This window comes from Mauremys mutica, chromosome 2, assembly GCF_020497125.1.
Source record: "Mauremys mutica isolate MM-2020 ecotype Southern chromosome 2, ASM2049712v1, whole genome shotgun sequence".
Classification (NCBI taxonomy): Eukaryota; Metazoa; Chordata; order Testudines; family Geoemydidae; genus Mauremys; species Mauremys mutica.
The window spans coordinates 130,873,089-130,886,837 of record NC_059073.1 but is presented as its reverse complement, the minus strand read 5'-3'; the positions used below and the strand labels follow the sequence as shown (position 1 = coordinate 130,886,837).

At 43.9% G+C, this 13,749-nt stretch overlaps 1 protein-coding gene across 1 annotated transcript in view; it reads left to right on the top strand.

Moving 5' to 3' along the window:
- IKBKB (inhibitor of nuclear factor kappa B kinase subunit beta) overlaps positions 1–13,749 on the top strand; it is a 50,219-nt gene that overhangs the window by 13,585 nt on the left and 22,885 nt on the right. The window lies entirely within an intron of this gene.

The window sequence follows — 13,749 nt, the reverse complement described above, 5'->3', positions numbered from 1 at the left end:
CACTTTTATCAGTAACTATGATGATGGGTAAGGACCAGACTTTGACCTCATCTAGATTAAATATAGGGACCAATTAGTTACCTCAGCCATGACCTATAGTTTTGGTTCTCAGCCAGAGGTCTTCTAGGGGAACATCAACTCCTCTAGATCAGTATTTCTTAACCTGGGGATTGTGAGCCCCAGGGGTCGCAGGTGCATGGCTGGCAAGCAGGGCATTTGCCTGTGGCTCCACACCACAGTGGGTCCCTTGAAGCTAAATTACATGCTTCAGCCCTGGGCATCAGGGCTTGGGCTTCAGATTCTTGAAAAGGCTACAGTAGTCTGGAAAGGTTGAGAACCACTTTCCTATAGTGATCAGTTGTGATTGTCACTGTGTGAGACACGTAGTTAAGAGGTGATTTCTGACTATTTGGGTGTGTCCTTTCCATTCTCTGAGGAAATGGGAGCTGACCCAAGCTAGCTGCATTGCAGTCTTGTGTTACTGCGCATTTGGCTGCAGACTCAAAGGAAAACCATGAATGTTTTGACTGTACATTTTATTGTTCTTGCCCCCTTTGTATGTTGCTTGTCCAGGATTGTAAGCTCTTTGGGGCAGGGACTGTTTCTCCATGTATATTTAAGTATACGCTGATTGAGGTAACCCTCTTCGTTCCAGGTTCAGTTGTACCTGTTTGTCAGTGATGGATAATTTTTATAGCACAGACAAGCCTTAAATGTCTAGTTATATAAAACAGGGTGCAGGTTATGTGCATTTTTGGGGTTGGCATCCCTCAGAAGTCTTAATGCAAAATAATGTCTCAGGCTTAAAGAAGAACAGATGTAAAATTACTGGGTTTGAGTTCTAATGTGGTCATTGTGGTGATGGAGCATCTGATAAGTGACCACGAGACTCAAGAGGTGATGAAGCAACAGGGTAAACTGTTTAACATCCAGAATCTAGTATTGTTTCATTTTTCTTAGAACTCCCTCTCCCCAGTGAGTATTCACCAGAATTAATATTCTCATTTAGGAGTAAATTCTTCTTCCAGTAACTGAGACTAAATGTTACATCATGAATCCCGTCTCTTTCCCACGGATTCTCTTCAGTTTCCAGCCAGCGTTGCCCTGTCTTAGCCCAGAACTCCTATGATGCGCCATCCAGTCCTGCTTGTCCTTCTCTGTGTTCCTGTCTCCTTGTTTTTCTCTCCCATTTTTGTTCCTCTTCCTCTTGCTCCCCACCCGGACATACTATAATCTGAGCTTTACACAGCTGTTCCCTGTTCCTCTTCAGGGCCGCAGTTCTCCTTCCCCCTCAGGGCTGGAGGAATCAACTAGGGGCAGAGCTCTTCTTGACCTGCTGCTTGCAAACAGGGAAGAATTAGTAGGGGAAGCAAAAGTGGATGGGAACCTGGGAGGCAGTGACCATGAGATGGTCGAGTGCAGGATCCTGACACAAGGAAGAAAGGAGAGCAGCAGAATACGGAGCCTGGACTTCAAAAAAGCAGACTTTGACTCCCTCAGGGAGCTGATGGGCAGGATCCCCGGGGAGAATAACATGAGGGGGAAAGGAGTCCAGGAGAGCTGGCTGTATTTTAAAGAATCCTTGTTGAGGTTGCAGGAACCAAACCATCCTGATGTGTAGAAAGAATAGTAAATATGGCAGGCGACCAGCTTGGTATAACAGTGAAATCCTTGCTGATCTTAAACACAAAAAAGAAGCTTACAAGGAGTGGAAGATTGGACAAATGACCAGGGAGGAGTATAAAAATATTGCTCAGGCATGCAGGAGTGAAATCAGGAAGGCCAAATCACACTTGGAGTTGCAGCTAGCAAGGGATGTTAAGAGTAACAAGAAGGGTTTCTACAGGTATGTTAGCAACAAGAAGAAGGCCAGGGAAAGAGAAAGCTCCTTACTGAATGGGGAAAGCAACCTAGTGACAGAGACTGTGGAAAAAGCTAATGTACTCAATGCTTTTTTTTTTGCCTCTGTCTTCACAAACAAGGTCAGCTCCCACCCTACTGTACTGGGCAGCACAGTATGGGGAGGAGGTGACCAGCCCTCTGTGGAGAAAGAAGTGGTTCAGGACTATTTAGAAAAGCTGGACGAGCACAAGTCCATCCGAGGGTGCTAAAGGAGTTGGTGGATGTGATTGCAGAGCCATTGGCCATTATCTTTGAAAACTCATGGCAACGGGGGGAGGTCCCGGATGACTGGAAAAAGGCTAATGTTTTGTCCATCTTTTAAAAAGGGAAGGAGGAGGATCCGGGGAACTACAGGCCAGTCAGCCTCACCTCAGTCCCTGGAAAAATCATGGAGCAGGTCCTCAAGGAATCAATTTTGAAGCACTTCAAGGAGAGGAAAGTGATCAGGAACAGTCAGCGGGGGGTGTTCGAATTTACAGGGGGGTGTCAGGGCCAATGAGATATATAAAAGAGATATGAATAAAGTAAATGTTTTGTAAGGATAATGCAAATTTAACATAAGGATAATGCAAGTTACACCAAAACACATAACAGGTCTAGATTTCTAAAAGAATTTTACAATTTTTTTTAAGTAATGTGTTTAATTTAAATTGACTTTTGAAAAGTAAGCCCTCATGGGATAAGAGGGAAGTCCTCTCATGGATCAGTAACTGGTTAAAATATGGGAAACAAAGGGTAGGAATAAATTGTCAATTTTCAGAATGAAGAAAGATAAATAGTGGTATCCCGGAGGGGTCGGTACTGGGACCAGTACTGTTCAACATACTCATAAATGATCTGGAAAAATGGGTAAACAGTGAGGTGGCAAAATTTTCAGATGATACAAAACTATTCAAGATAGTTAAGTCCCAGGCAGACTGTGAAGTGTTACAAAGGGATCTCACAAAACTGGGTGACTGGGCAACAAAATGGTAGATGAAATTCAATGTTGATAAATGCAAATTAATGCACATTGGAAAACAATCTCAACTATACATACAAAATGAAGGAGTCTGAATTAGCTGTTAACACTCAAGAAAGAGATCTTGTAGTCGTTGTGGATAGTTCTCTGAAAACATCCACTCAATGTGCAGCGGCAGTCAAAAAAGCCAATAGAATGTTGGGAATCATTAAGAAAGGGATAGATAATAAGACAGAAAATATCATATTGCCTCTGTATAAAGCCATGGTATGTGTACACCTTGAATACTGTGTACAGATCTGGTCACCCCATCCCAAAAGAGAGATATTGGAAATGGAAAAGTTACAGAGATGGGCAACTAAAATTATTAGGGTATGAAACAGGAGGAGAAATTAAAATGACTGGGAATTTTCAGCTTAGAAAAGAGACGACTAAGGGGGGATACGATAGAGGTATCTAAAATCTTGACTGGTGTGAAGAAAGTGAATAAGGAAATGTTATTTAATCCTTCACATAACACAAGAACTAGCAGTCACCCAATTAAATTAATAGGCAGCAGGTTTTTAAAAAAAACAAAAGGAAGTACTTCTTCACACAACATAAAGTCAACCCGTGGAACTCTTTGCCAGGGGATGCTGTGAAGACCAAAACTATAACAGGATTTAAAAAAGAACTAGATAAATTCCTGGAGAATAGGTCCATCAGTGGCTATTAGCCAGGATGGGGAGGGACGCAATACCATGCTCTGAGTGTCCCTAGCCTGTTTGCCAGAAGCTGGGAATGGGCAACAGGGGATGGATCACTTGATGATTCCCTGTTCTGTTCATTCCCTCTGGGGCACCTGGCCTTGACCACTGTCGGAAGACAGGATACTGGGTTATATGGACCATTGGTCTGACCCATTATGACTATTCTTATGTAAAAATTAATTATAATAATAAAAATGTTTAGTACAGAAACTCCCCAACATAATGACCTCTCAAGATAGCAACGATGTGAGATAACCACCTTGGCAAATAATGCATTTAAAAAACCTTGGCCTACTAGGAAACATATTTATATAAGTTTTCATTCCCAGTCACAAATCTAGCATTCTGGAGCAAAGTCACTAAAATATAGTCCAACAAACAAATGTTTATTTAACGTGCCCCTCATTTTTCCCTTCACCACACCCCACCCACTAGTGTTGTCCTTGGTCAGTGGAGACTCAGAGTTCAGAGGTGCTTTCACGTGAGTACACCTCCCAGGTGGGGGACAAAAAGGCACCTTGCTTGTTCCTCCAGCTGCTCACTGTTCGCTCTGACCATGGTTGTTCGTTGTGCCACCGTTCATTCCACCACTCTGTTGCCAATGTCCCTGCGCAGTCACCTTCTGCTGCCACCTGCCACTGTGACCTCTGTGAGTTGGTCTCTTGAGGTTCCACCAGCTCTCAGTGATTTCAGCTGAGCTCTCAGTAGGGGAACCTTGCTGCTAGTGCAGTCTGGGCTGTCTCTTCCACAGAAACACTGTCCCCACAGCAGGACTAAGCACTTAGACATGATTATCAGTGATTTCAACTGCAGTGGTCACTTAACAGAACAAAAGACTCTCTATGAAGCCTAATCAGCTCTGTCTTTAAACAGTGGAGAGGGGCAGATCCCCACCCTCTCTCTTGATGCCCTCAATCAGCACAAGTATCAGAGGGGTAGCTGTGTTAGTCTGGATCTGTAAAAGCAGCAAAGAGTCTTATGGTACCTTATAGACTAACAGACGTTTTGGATCATGAGCTTTCGTGGGTGAATACCCACTTCGTCGGATGCATGCCAATCAGCACAGGCTAAGTACAGTTCTACTGACCTTTACTCATACAATAAGAACAGCACTTCATTTCCCACCCCCTGCATTCAAGTGATTTGTAACCCAACCCCAGCCAAAATCACTTGGGCAACACAGCTCAGTTTGCTGGATACCTAGGTAGATTAGGTATGAATGTAAATATAATCTGGTCCTGAAGCCTTTCCCCCCAGCTCATCACTAGCTATCAGGGAGAGTTCATTTAGACTTTGCTTACAAATCATTTGAAATTATTAGGTTGGCCATCACCGAAATGAATGCACTGACATTGTCATAAAAAACAGTTGTATAAGGAAGCTAGTCTATGTTCATAGTTTTGAAATCTATTATACTTTTTCAGATATATGTATTTTATCATACACCATATAGCCTTTTAAAGTGTGTATTAATGTTTCAATTTCAGTTCAATTCAAATTTCCAAACAGTCACTAAATTGGCATGTTTCAGAGTAGCAGCGGTGTTAGTCTGTATCCGCAAAAAGAACAGGAGTACTTGTGGCACCTTAGAGACTAACACATTTATTTGAGCATAAGCTTTCCTGGGCTACAGCCCACTTCATCGGATGCATAGAATGGAACATATAGTGAGGAGATGTATATACATACAGAGAACATGAAAAGGTGGGAGTTGCCCAACCAACTCTAAGAGGCTAATTAATTAAGATGAGCTATTGTCAGCAGGAGAAAAAAAACTTTTGTAGTGATGATCAAGATGACCCATTTAAGACAGTTTGACAAGAAGGTGTGAGGATACTTAACATGGGCAAATAGATTCAATGTATGTAATGGCTCAGCCATTCCCAGTCTCTATTTAAGCCTAAATTGATTGTATCTAGTTTGCATATTAATTAAGTTCAGCAGTTTCTCGTTGGAGTCTGTTTTTGAAGCTTTTCTGTTGCAAAATTGACACCTTTAAATCTGTTACTGAATGGTCAGAGAGGTTGAAGTGTTCTACTGGTGTTTGAATGTTATAATTCTTGACGTCTGATTTGTGTCCATTTATTCTTTTGCGTAGAGACTGTCCGGTTTGGCCAATGTATATGACAGAGGGGCATTGCTGGCACATGATGGCATATATCACATTGGTAGATGTGCAGGTGAACGAGCCCGATAGCATGGCTGATGTGATTAGGTCCTATTATAGTGTCACTTGAATAGATATGTGGACAGAGTTGGCATCGGGCTTTGTTGCAAGGATAGGTTCCTGGGTTAGTGTTTTTGTTCTGTGGTGTGTGGTTGCTGGTGAGTATTTGCTTCAGGTTGCGGGGGCTGTCTGTAAGCGAGGACAGGTCTGTCTCCCAAGATCTGTGAGAGTGAGGGATTGTCCTTCAGGATAGGTTTGATTATGCCCTGGAGAGGTTTCAGTTGGGGGCTGAAGGTAATGGCTAGTGGCGTTCTGTTATTTTCTATGTTGGGCCTGTCTTGTAGTAGGTGACTTCTGGGTACTCTTCTGGCTCTGTCAATCTGTTTTTTTCACTTCAGCAGGTGGGTATTGTAGTTTTAAGAATGCTTGATAGAGATCTTGTAGGTGTTTGTCTCTGTCTGAGGGGTTGGAGCAAATGCGGTTGTATCTTAGAGCTTGGCTGAAGACAGTGGATCGTGTGATATGTCCTGGATGAAAGCTAGAGGCATGTAGATAAGTATAGTGGTCACTAGGTTTCCGGCATAGCGTGGTGTTTATGTGACCATCTCTTATTAGCACAGTAGTGTCAAGGAAATGGACTGCTTGTGTGGATTGGTCTAGGCTGAGGTTGATGGTGGGATGGAAATCGTGGTGGAATTCTTCAAGGGCTTCTTTTCCATGGGTCCAGATGATGAAGATGTCATCAGTGTAGAGTAGGGGCATTAGGGGACGAGAGCTAAGGAAGCGTTATTCTAAGTCAGCCATAAAAATGTTGGCATACTATGGGCCATGCAGGTACCCATAGCAGTGCCGCTGACTTGAAGGTATATATTGTCCCCAAATGTGAAATAGTTGTGGGTGGGGACAAAGTCGCGAAGTTCAGCCACCAGGTTTGGCATGTAACTAGTTCACAAAACTGTGTGTGTGTGGGGGTGTTGGGGAAATTCAGAGGGGTGTAGGGAAATCACGGGGAGCAATAGTCTCAAGTTGCAGTGGGGGAGGTTTAGGTTGGATATTAGGAAAAACTTTTTCACTAGGAGGGTGGTGAAGCACTGGAATGGGTTACCTAGGGATGTGGTGAAATCTCCTTTCTTAGAGGTTTTTAAGGTCAGGCTTGACAAAGCCCTGGCTGGGATGATTTAGTTGGGGATTGGTCCTGCTTTGAGCAGGGGGTTGGACAAGATGACCTTCTGAGGTCCCTTCCGACCCTGATATTCTATGATTGGCAGCTCCTCCTGCTACTGGTCTCCTTTTTCTGCCTCCAGATTTCATAGAGCAGTTAGTTCCCTCCAGCTAAGTTGAGCATTTAATCTTTTCTGTCTACAGAACAGTGTGTCAGTGAATAGTTTCTTACCAAACAGACTTGTTCTGACTTGTTTCTGGGATTTGACGATAAAACAAGAACAAAGTTTAATTTGTAACAGTTACTGCAAGAGCTGGCCAGAGCTAAACAGGTGATATCCCCAGTCACGCAGAGCTGAGTTCTCTGCAGGGCCCACATGGGGCTGTCTCACTGTGTCTCTTCAGGGCTGGGGTCAGAGCTGCCCCAGAGCTGGAGCAGATTTCTAGGGGCTGCCCCTTCAGCTGGTTTCTTTCTGCACTCCTGGTGTGTTTGTGTTTGTTTTTTCATGTGTACTTTAGCGTGTTCTTCCTGCAGTGATGCAGCTCCTTAGTTATTTATCACGCAGTTCTCTCTTCCTTATCCTTTCAGCTCAGCACAGCCTGTCCCTTGTTACTGAGTGGATGGCAAATCTGCAAACCTAGAGAGTGCAGCGTGGGCACTTATCTCAACTGCTGGTAGAAACAGAAAGAGCATAGATGAGGGATGGAGCAACTGTCTTCCAAGCACACAATAAACAGGTTCTAACATTTCAGCTAATTGCCCAACTTCTGCTCTCCCCCATCTTTGTATGGTAACTGTTGTTCATCCACGTCCCCCTATAACTGTTATACACCCCCTCCCCCAATCATATAACTCCTACGTCAGCCACAATGACGAAGAGGCAGGCGGAGGCAAAACAGTGTGTGTTCAGGTCACTTTCAGGAAAGGATGTTTTGTGATTAAACTAATGCAGATGTCCAAGCTAAATATTTTAATAACTAATGACTCTCTCTGTGCTTCGGAGAGTTGCATCATGGAGTGCAAGCTGGGAACAGGCCATTGAGAGTTACAGAGAGCATCATTCTTTTACAGAGGCAGCTTCACTTTTATCAGTAACTATGATGATGGGTAAGGACCAGACATTGACCTCATCTAGATTAAATATAGGCACCAGTTAGTTACCTCAGTCATGACCTATAGTTTTGGTTCTCAGCCAGAGGTCTTCTAGGGGAACATCAACTCCTCTAGATCAGTATTTCTTAACCTGGGGATTGTGAGCCCGAGAGGTCGCAGGTGCAGGGCTGGCAAGCAGGGCAGTTGCCTGTGGCTCCACACCACAGTGGGCCCCTCGAAGCTAAATTACATGCTTCAGCCCTGGGCAGCAAGGCTTGGGCTTCAGATTCCTGAAAGGGCTACAGTAGTCTGGAAAGGTTGAGAACCACTTTCCTATAGTGATCAGTTGTGATTGTCACTGTGAGACACGTAGTTAAGAGGTGATTTCTGACTATTTGGGTGTGTCCTTTCCATTCTCTGAGGAAATGGGAGCTGAACCAGGCTAGCTGCATTGCAGTCTTGTGTTACTGCGCATTTGGCTGCCCACTCAAAGGAAAACCATGAATGTTTTGACTGTACATTTTATTGTTCTTGCCCCCTTTGTATGTTGCTTGTCCAGGATTGTAAGCTCTTTGGGGCAGGGACTGTTTCTCCATGTATATTTAACAAGTGCATAGCACACAGTGCGCACTGCCAGAAATCAGTAATAAAAATATTAATAATGTCCTGGCTCTGTGTAGGGTGAGTTCATGTAGCACAAAGATTTTGGTGAGGTTTTGCATTATCTGAGAAGGAAATATCCCACATACAATACCTGTGAACTCTGATAGCCCATCTGTCCTGAGTCCTGGCTTTGTGGGGATGGGGGACTGTGAGGAACAAGGCTAAGCCTGAACATGCCTTATTGGGTTTGGCCATAGATTGGCTATAGTTTATGGGTCATTCTAAATGCCTACAATGCTGTGTTACTGCCAAGTAGTGTTGTCGTTCTTACTAGGGCTGTCAAGCGATTAAAAAAAATTAATTGCGATTAATCGCAATGTTAATATCATACCATTTATTTAAATATTTTTGGATGTTTTCTACATTTTCTAATATTGATTTCAATTACAACACAGAATACAATGTGCTCACTTTATATTTATTTTTGATTACAAGTATCAAAAGAAATAGTATTTTTCAGTTCCCCTAATACAAGTACTGTAGTGCAATCTCTTTATCATGAAACTTGAACTTACAAATGTAGAATTACGTCCAAAAAAATCTGCATTCAAAAATAAAACAATGTACAATTTTAGAGCCTGCAAGTCCACTCAGTCCTACTTCTTGTTCAGCGAATTGCTCAGACAAAGAAGTTTGTTTACATTTGCAGGAGATAATGCTGCCTGCTTCTTGTTTACATCAACTGAAAGTGAGAACAGGTATTTTCATGGCACTGTTGTAGCCATCGTCGCAAGATATTTTTTTGCTAGATGCGCTAAAGATTCATATGTCCCTTCATGCTTCAACCACCATTCCAGGGGACATGCGTCCATGCTGATGATGGGTTTTGCTTGATAACAATCCAAAGCTGTGCGGACTGACACATGTTCATTTTCATCATCTGAGTCAGATGCCATCAACAGAAGGTTAATTTTCTTTTTTGGTTCAGGTTCTGTAGTTTCCGCATCGGAGTGTTGCTCTTTTAAGACTTCTGAAAGCATGGTCTACACCTCGTCCCTCTCAGATTTTGGAAGGCACTTTTGATTCTTAAAACTTGGGTCGAATGCTGTAGCTATCTTTAGAAATCTCATATTGGTACTTTCCTTGCGTTCTGTCAAACCAGCAGTGAAAGTGTTCTTAAAATGAATAACATGTGCTGAGTCATCATCCGAGACTACTATAACATGAAATACATTAAATATATGGCAGAATGTGGGTAAAACAGAGCAGGGGACATACAGTTTGCCCCCAAGGAGTTCAGTCACAAATTTAATTAATGCATTAGTTTTTGAACGAGCGTCGTCAGCATGGAAGCATGTCCTCTGGAATGGTGGCCAGAGCATGAAGGGGCAAACGAATGTTTAGCATATCTGGCACGTAAATACCTTGCAATGCCGGCTACAAAAGTGCCATGCAAATGCCTGTTCTCGTTTTCTGGTGACATTGTTAATAAGAAGAGGGCAGCATTATCTCCTGTAAATGTAAACAAACTTGTTTGTCTTAGCGATTGGCTGAACAAGAAGTAGGACTGAGTGGACTTGTAGGCTCTGGAGTTTGACATTGTTTGGTTTTTGAGTGCAGTTATGTAACAAAAAAAAATAAATCTACATTTGTAAGTTGCACTTCCATGACAGAGAGATTGCACTACAGGACTTGTATGAGGTGAATTGAAAAATACTATTTTGTTTATCGTTTTTACAGTGAAATATTTATAATAAAAGTAGTATATATTATGATTTCAATTACAAAACAGAATACAATATATATGAAAATGTAGAAAAAGATCCAAAATATTTAATAAATTTTTTTAGTTAATCGTGATTAATCGACAGCCTTAGTTATTACTGTACAAAAAATAGCTTTTGAGATAAAGCCATGACTGTACTGACCCCTGCATCCCCAGAGGGCATGGGGAATGACTGTGGGATCCCAGGTGCCGTAGGAGAATTGTCACCCCAGAGAGTAGAGAGTTGACTGTGTAACCCCAGGTGCAGAAATGGAGACCTTTCTAGGTAGCCCACACCAGTTTTACAACATATACCCTCTAGAGAGCTTGGTCCTTTTCCTCAGGGAGAGCTTTGCTCACCAGCCTTTCACTGATACTATAACCTTGTTTTGCTTCCCTACTTGTCCCTTCTCTGGCAGGTCTGGTAAAACTCCCTCCTAGCCTATGTATTATGAGTCTGTATATTTGCACATTTTCCTTTATATTTATATAATGTCCTTTGTATTATGCTGTTTCTTGTCAGCTGATAGATCCCAGTGTTATGTGCTCCATAAAAGACCCTTTTGTAATACATACGCACAAGGGGGGGGGGGCAAAGTTCCTGTTGCTATGGGAACCTTAAGTGTGAATTTCCTGACTCCAGTGCAAGTGAAATGTGAATCTTAAATTTGCATAGGTCTGATCCTGAGACATGCTGTGCACTTTGGGCCCTCACTGCATTCAGTAAGGAGAGTCACTCAGAACCTCCTCTGGCCAGGCTGTAGTATTGTGTATCTGTGGGCTGTATCCATTCACAGTAAAGACTCTGTGTGTCCAGAAGGGAACAATATATGAGGCTGCTATTAAAAGGAGCTTTGGACAAGGGTCATACCAGATTGCTGAAACGTCTTGTAAATATTTAGTAAACCGTACACTCCTTGGGGAATTTCCAGCCCATTGGACGTCAGAGGAAATGTAATGGTACAGTAAAGTGCTCACTTGAGTCCACAGGTTGGACTCATCCCTCCTGAGAAAGTGGCAATGGTGCAATTTGGAATTCATGGTGATCTCAGACATCAGAAGCTGATCTCCTTATTGGTTGCACTGAAGGAAAAGATTAATTTTCTTTCATTGGCCATCAGCAAAGGCTCCAACATCTCATTATAGACTCCTAGTCCCACCTTTAATGAGTCTCCTTCCATCCTGGTCTCCTTCAAGCACCCTGGAGCCTTTCTTCCTCTTGCAGACTGAGAAGTAAGCATAAATTCTACACTCTCTCTGGGCAGCCCATTTGCTCCACATCTCCCGTCCCTTCTCTATCAAACTCACTGACCTCATCTCCTCTGAACAAAAGCACCTTCTCAGTGGAGCACATCAGCCATATATATAATAGCATAGCAACCTCTCTAATCTACCTGTCTCGGTAGGGTTCTTGATGAAATCTTCTCCTGGAATGTGCTTGGTCTGGTTTATGGCCCATTCACAGCGCTGTGACTCTGCCCTCTTCTGGGTAACTAATGACGTGCTCCTAACCTCAGACCATGGGAACTTGGCAGGGTTGAGCCTGACCCATTTGGTGAACTTGGTACTCCCACTAGTTGGCCTATTCCTGATAATGTAGGGCTACTGCTGTGCTCCAATTTTAAAATCCCATTAGTATGTGTCAAGTATCAGAGGGGTAGCCGTGTTAGTCTGGATCTGTAAAAGCAGCAAAGAGTCCTGTGGCACCTTATAGACTAACAGATGTATTGGAGCATGAGCTTTCGTGGGTGAATACCCACTTCGTCGGATGCATTCACCCACGAAAGCTCATGCTCCAATATGTCTGTTAGTCTATAAGGTGCCACAGTACTCTTTGCTGCCATTAGTATGTGGATGCTGCTGAGGCAATAACAACTGGAGCCATTGCTTCAGATAATCAAAATGTTAAATATCTGGAGCTATCGGTGCTAGACCCTTCTGATCCATTAACTAACAATAGTAATCTATTAATCTGAGGGAGCACTTCACATTTCCAAAGCACTTTTCAAACATTAACTAGTTAATCCTCCCAGCAACCCTGTGAGATAGGTGAGTATTATTATAACTCAAGTCTTTCCTGATTGCCTGGTGGATTCAGCGTACTGTAGGGATTGATGATGTTTCATAACCAGCCATCCCCTTTCACATGCCTGAGGCATGTGTGTATGTATGTCAGCCAGAGACCCCTGTCCTGATTACCTGCCTGGCTACAGGTAGAATTCACCTATCTTAGGTGGCAGATGAGAAATGACAGTTTTCAAGTGTCAGATCTTAGCAATTGTCTAGGAGGGTACTAGTGAGAAAAACAAAGCTCTTGATCCCCGAGGTCTGCTGTAATCTCTCATTTCAGAGAATTTTAAAAACTAAAGGTGCTTCAGAGCTGAACTTCCTTCCTCCTTGCTGCAGGGTGTGAACAAGATAAACAAAGGACTGGCTCTGCAGGGAAGAGAAACTGTGACTCAGGTCCTGTCTTTCCTATTCTCCGAGCTCACCAGGCTTTTGAAAAGCATCTCTGCCAATCTCTGGATGAGTTGTCACAATGTTCTGAGTTGTGGAGCACAGTGGGTGGGAGGGAGGGAGAGATGGATAAGGTGAGGGGGGAGAAAAGAGCCAGGGAAGGGAGAGATTGTGATGAGAAGCAGGGAGAGTGTGGGAAAGAGCAGGCAGTGACAAGGAGTGTGTTGGCCATTGGGTAAGACATTCTTTGCTGTCCTATTAGGTCTCATTTGAGAGAAACCAGTGGTACCACAACGATTCTATTGACTTGTCCCAGCTTTCCTGGGGGAGGGGAGAACTCATGTCTGCAGAAAAATTGCTAGAGCCAAGAGAGCTTGAATGAAGTAAAGGCAGGGTGTGCAAGGAGTGGTGCATTGCACTTGACGTGGGGTTCCCTCCGGCCTCACTGACCTTGTTATCTTTGTACGCAGCAGCTCCCCTTACAGTAGAAACAGAGCGTGTTATTAAAACAAGCAAAGCCAAAAACAACTCCTTGGAACAGAAGCGGTGCCTGCAGCCCCAGCCATTTTGTCTGTAAAAGCCCCCCTGGGCGAAGCAGTGACGTACAGTAGCGGTGCTACTGACTTGGGGCTTTGAGCCTGGGCAGGGCCGGCGATATGGCTCGTAGCCGCCCAGTCGCTGGAAGCTTTTTCTCCAGTCTCCCCCTCAGGCCAAACGCCCTACTACGGGCTTGCAGCTTTGTGTGTGGCGCCCCAAGGGAACCGCCGGGCAGCAGCAGTAGCAGCGCCTCCGCGCCGGGCTCCCGGCTCCCACCTGCCCCGGCGCGGCGCGGCGCGGCCCGGCGGCCGGCAGGGGGCGCAGCGCGGCCCGCCCGCCCGGCGGCACCACGTG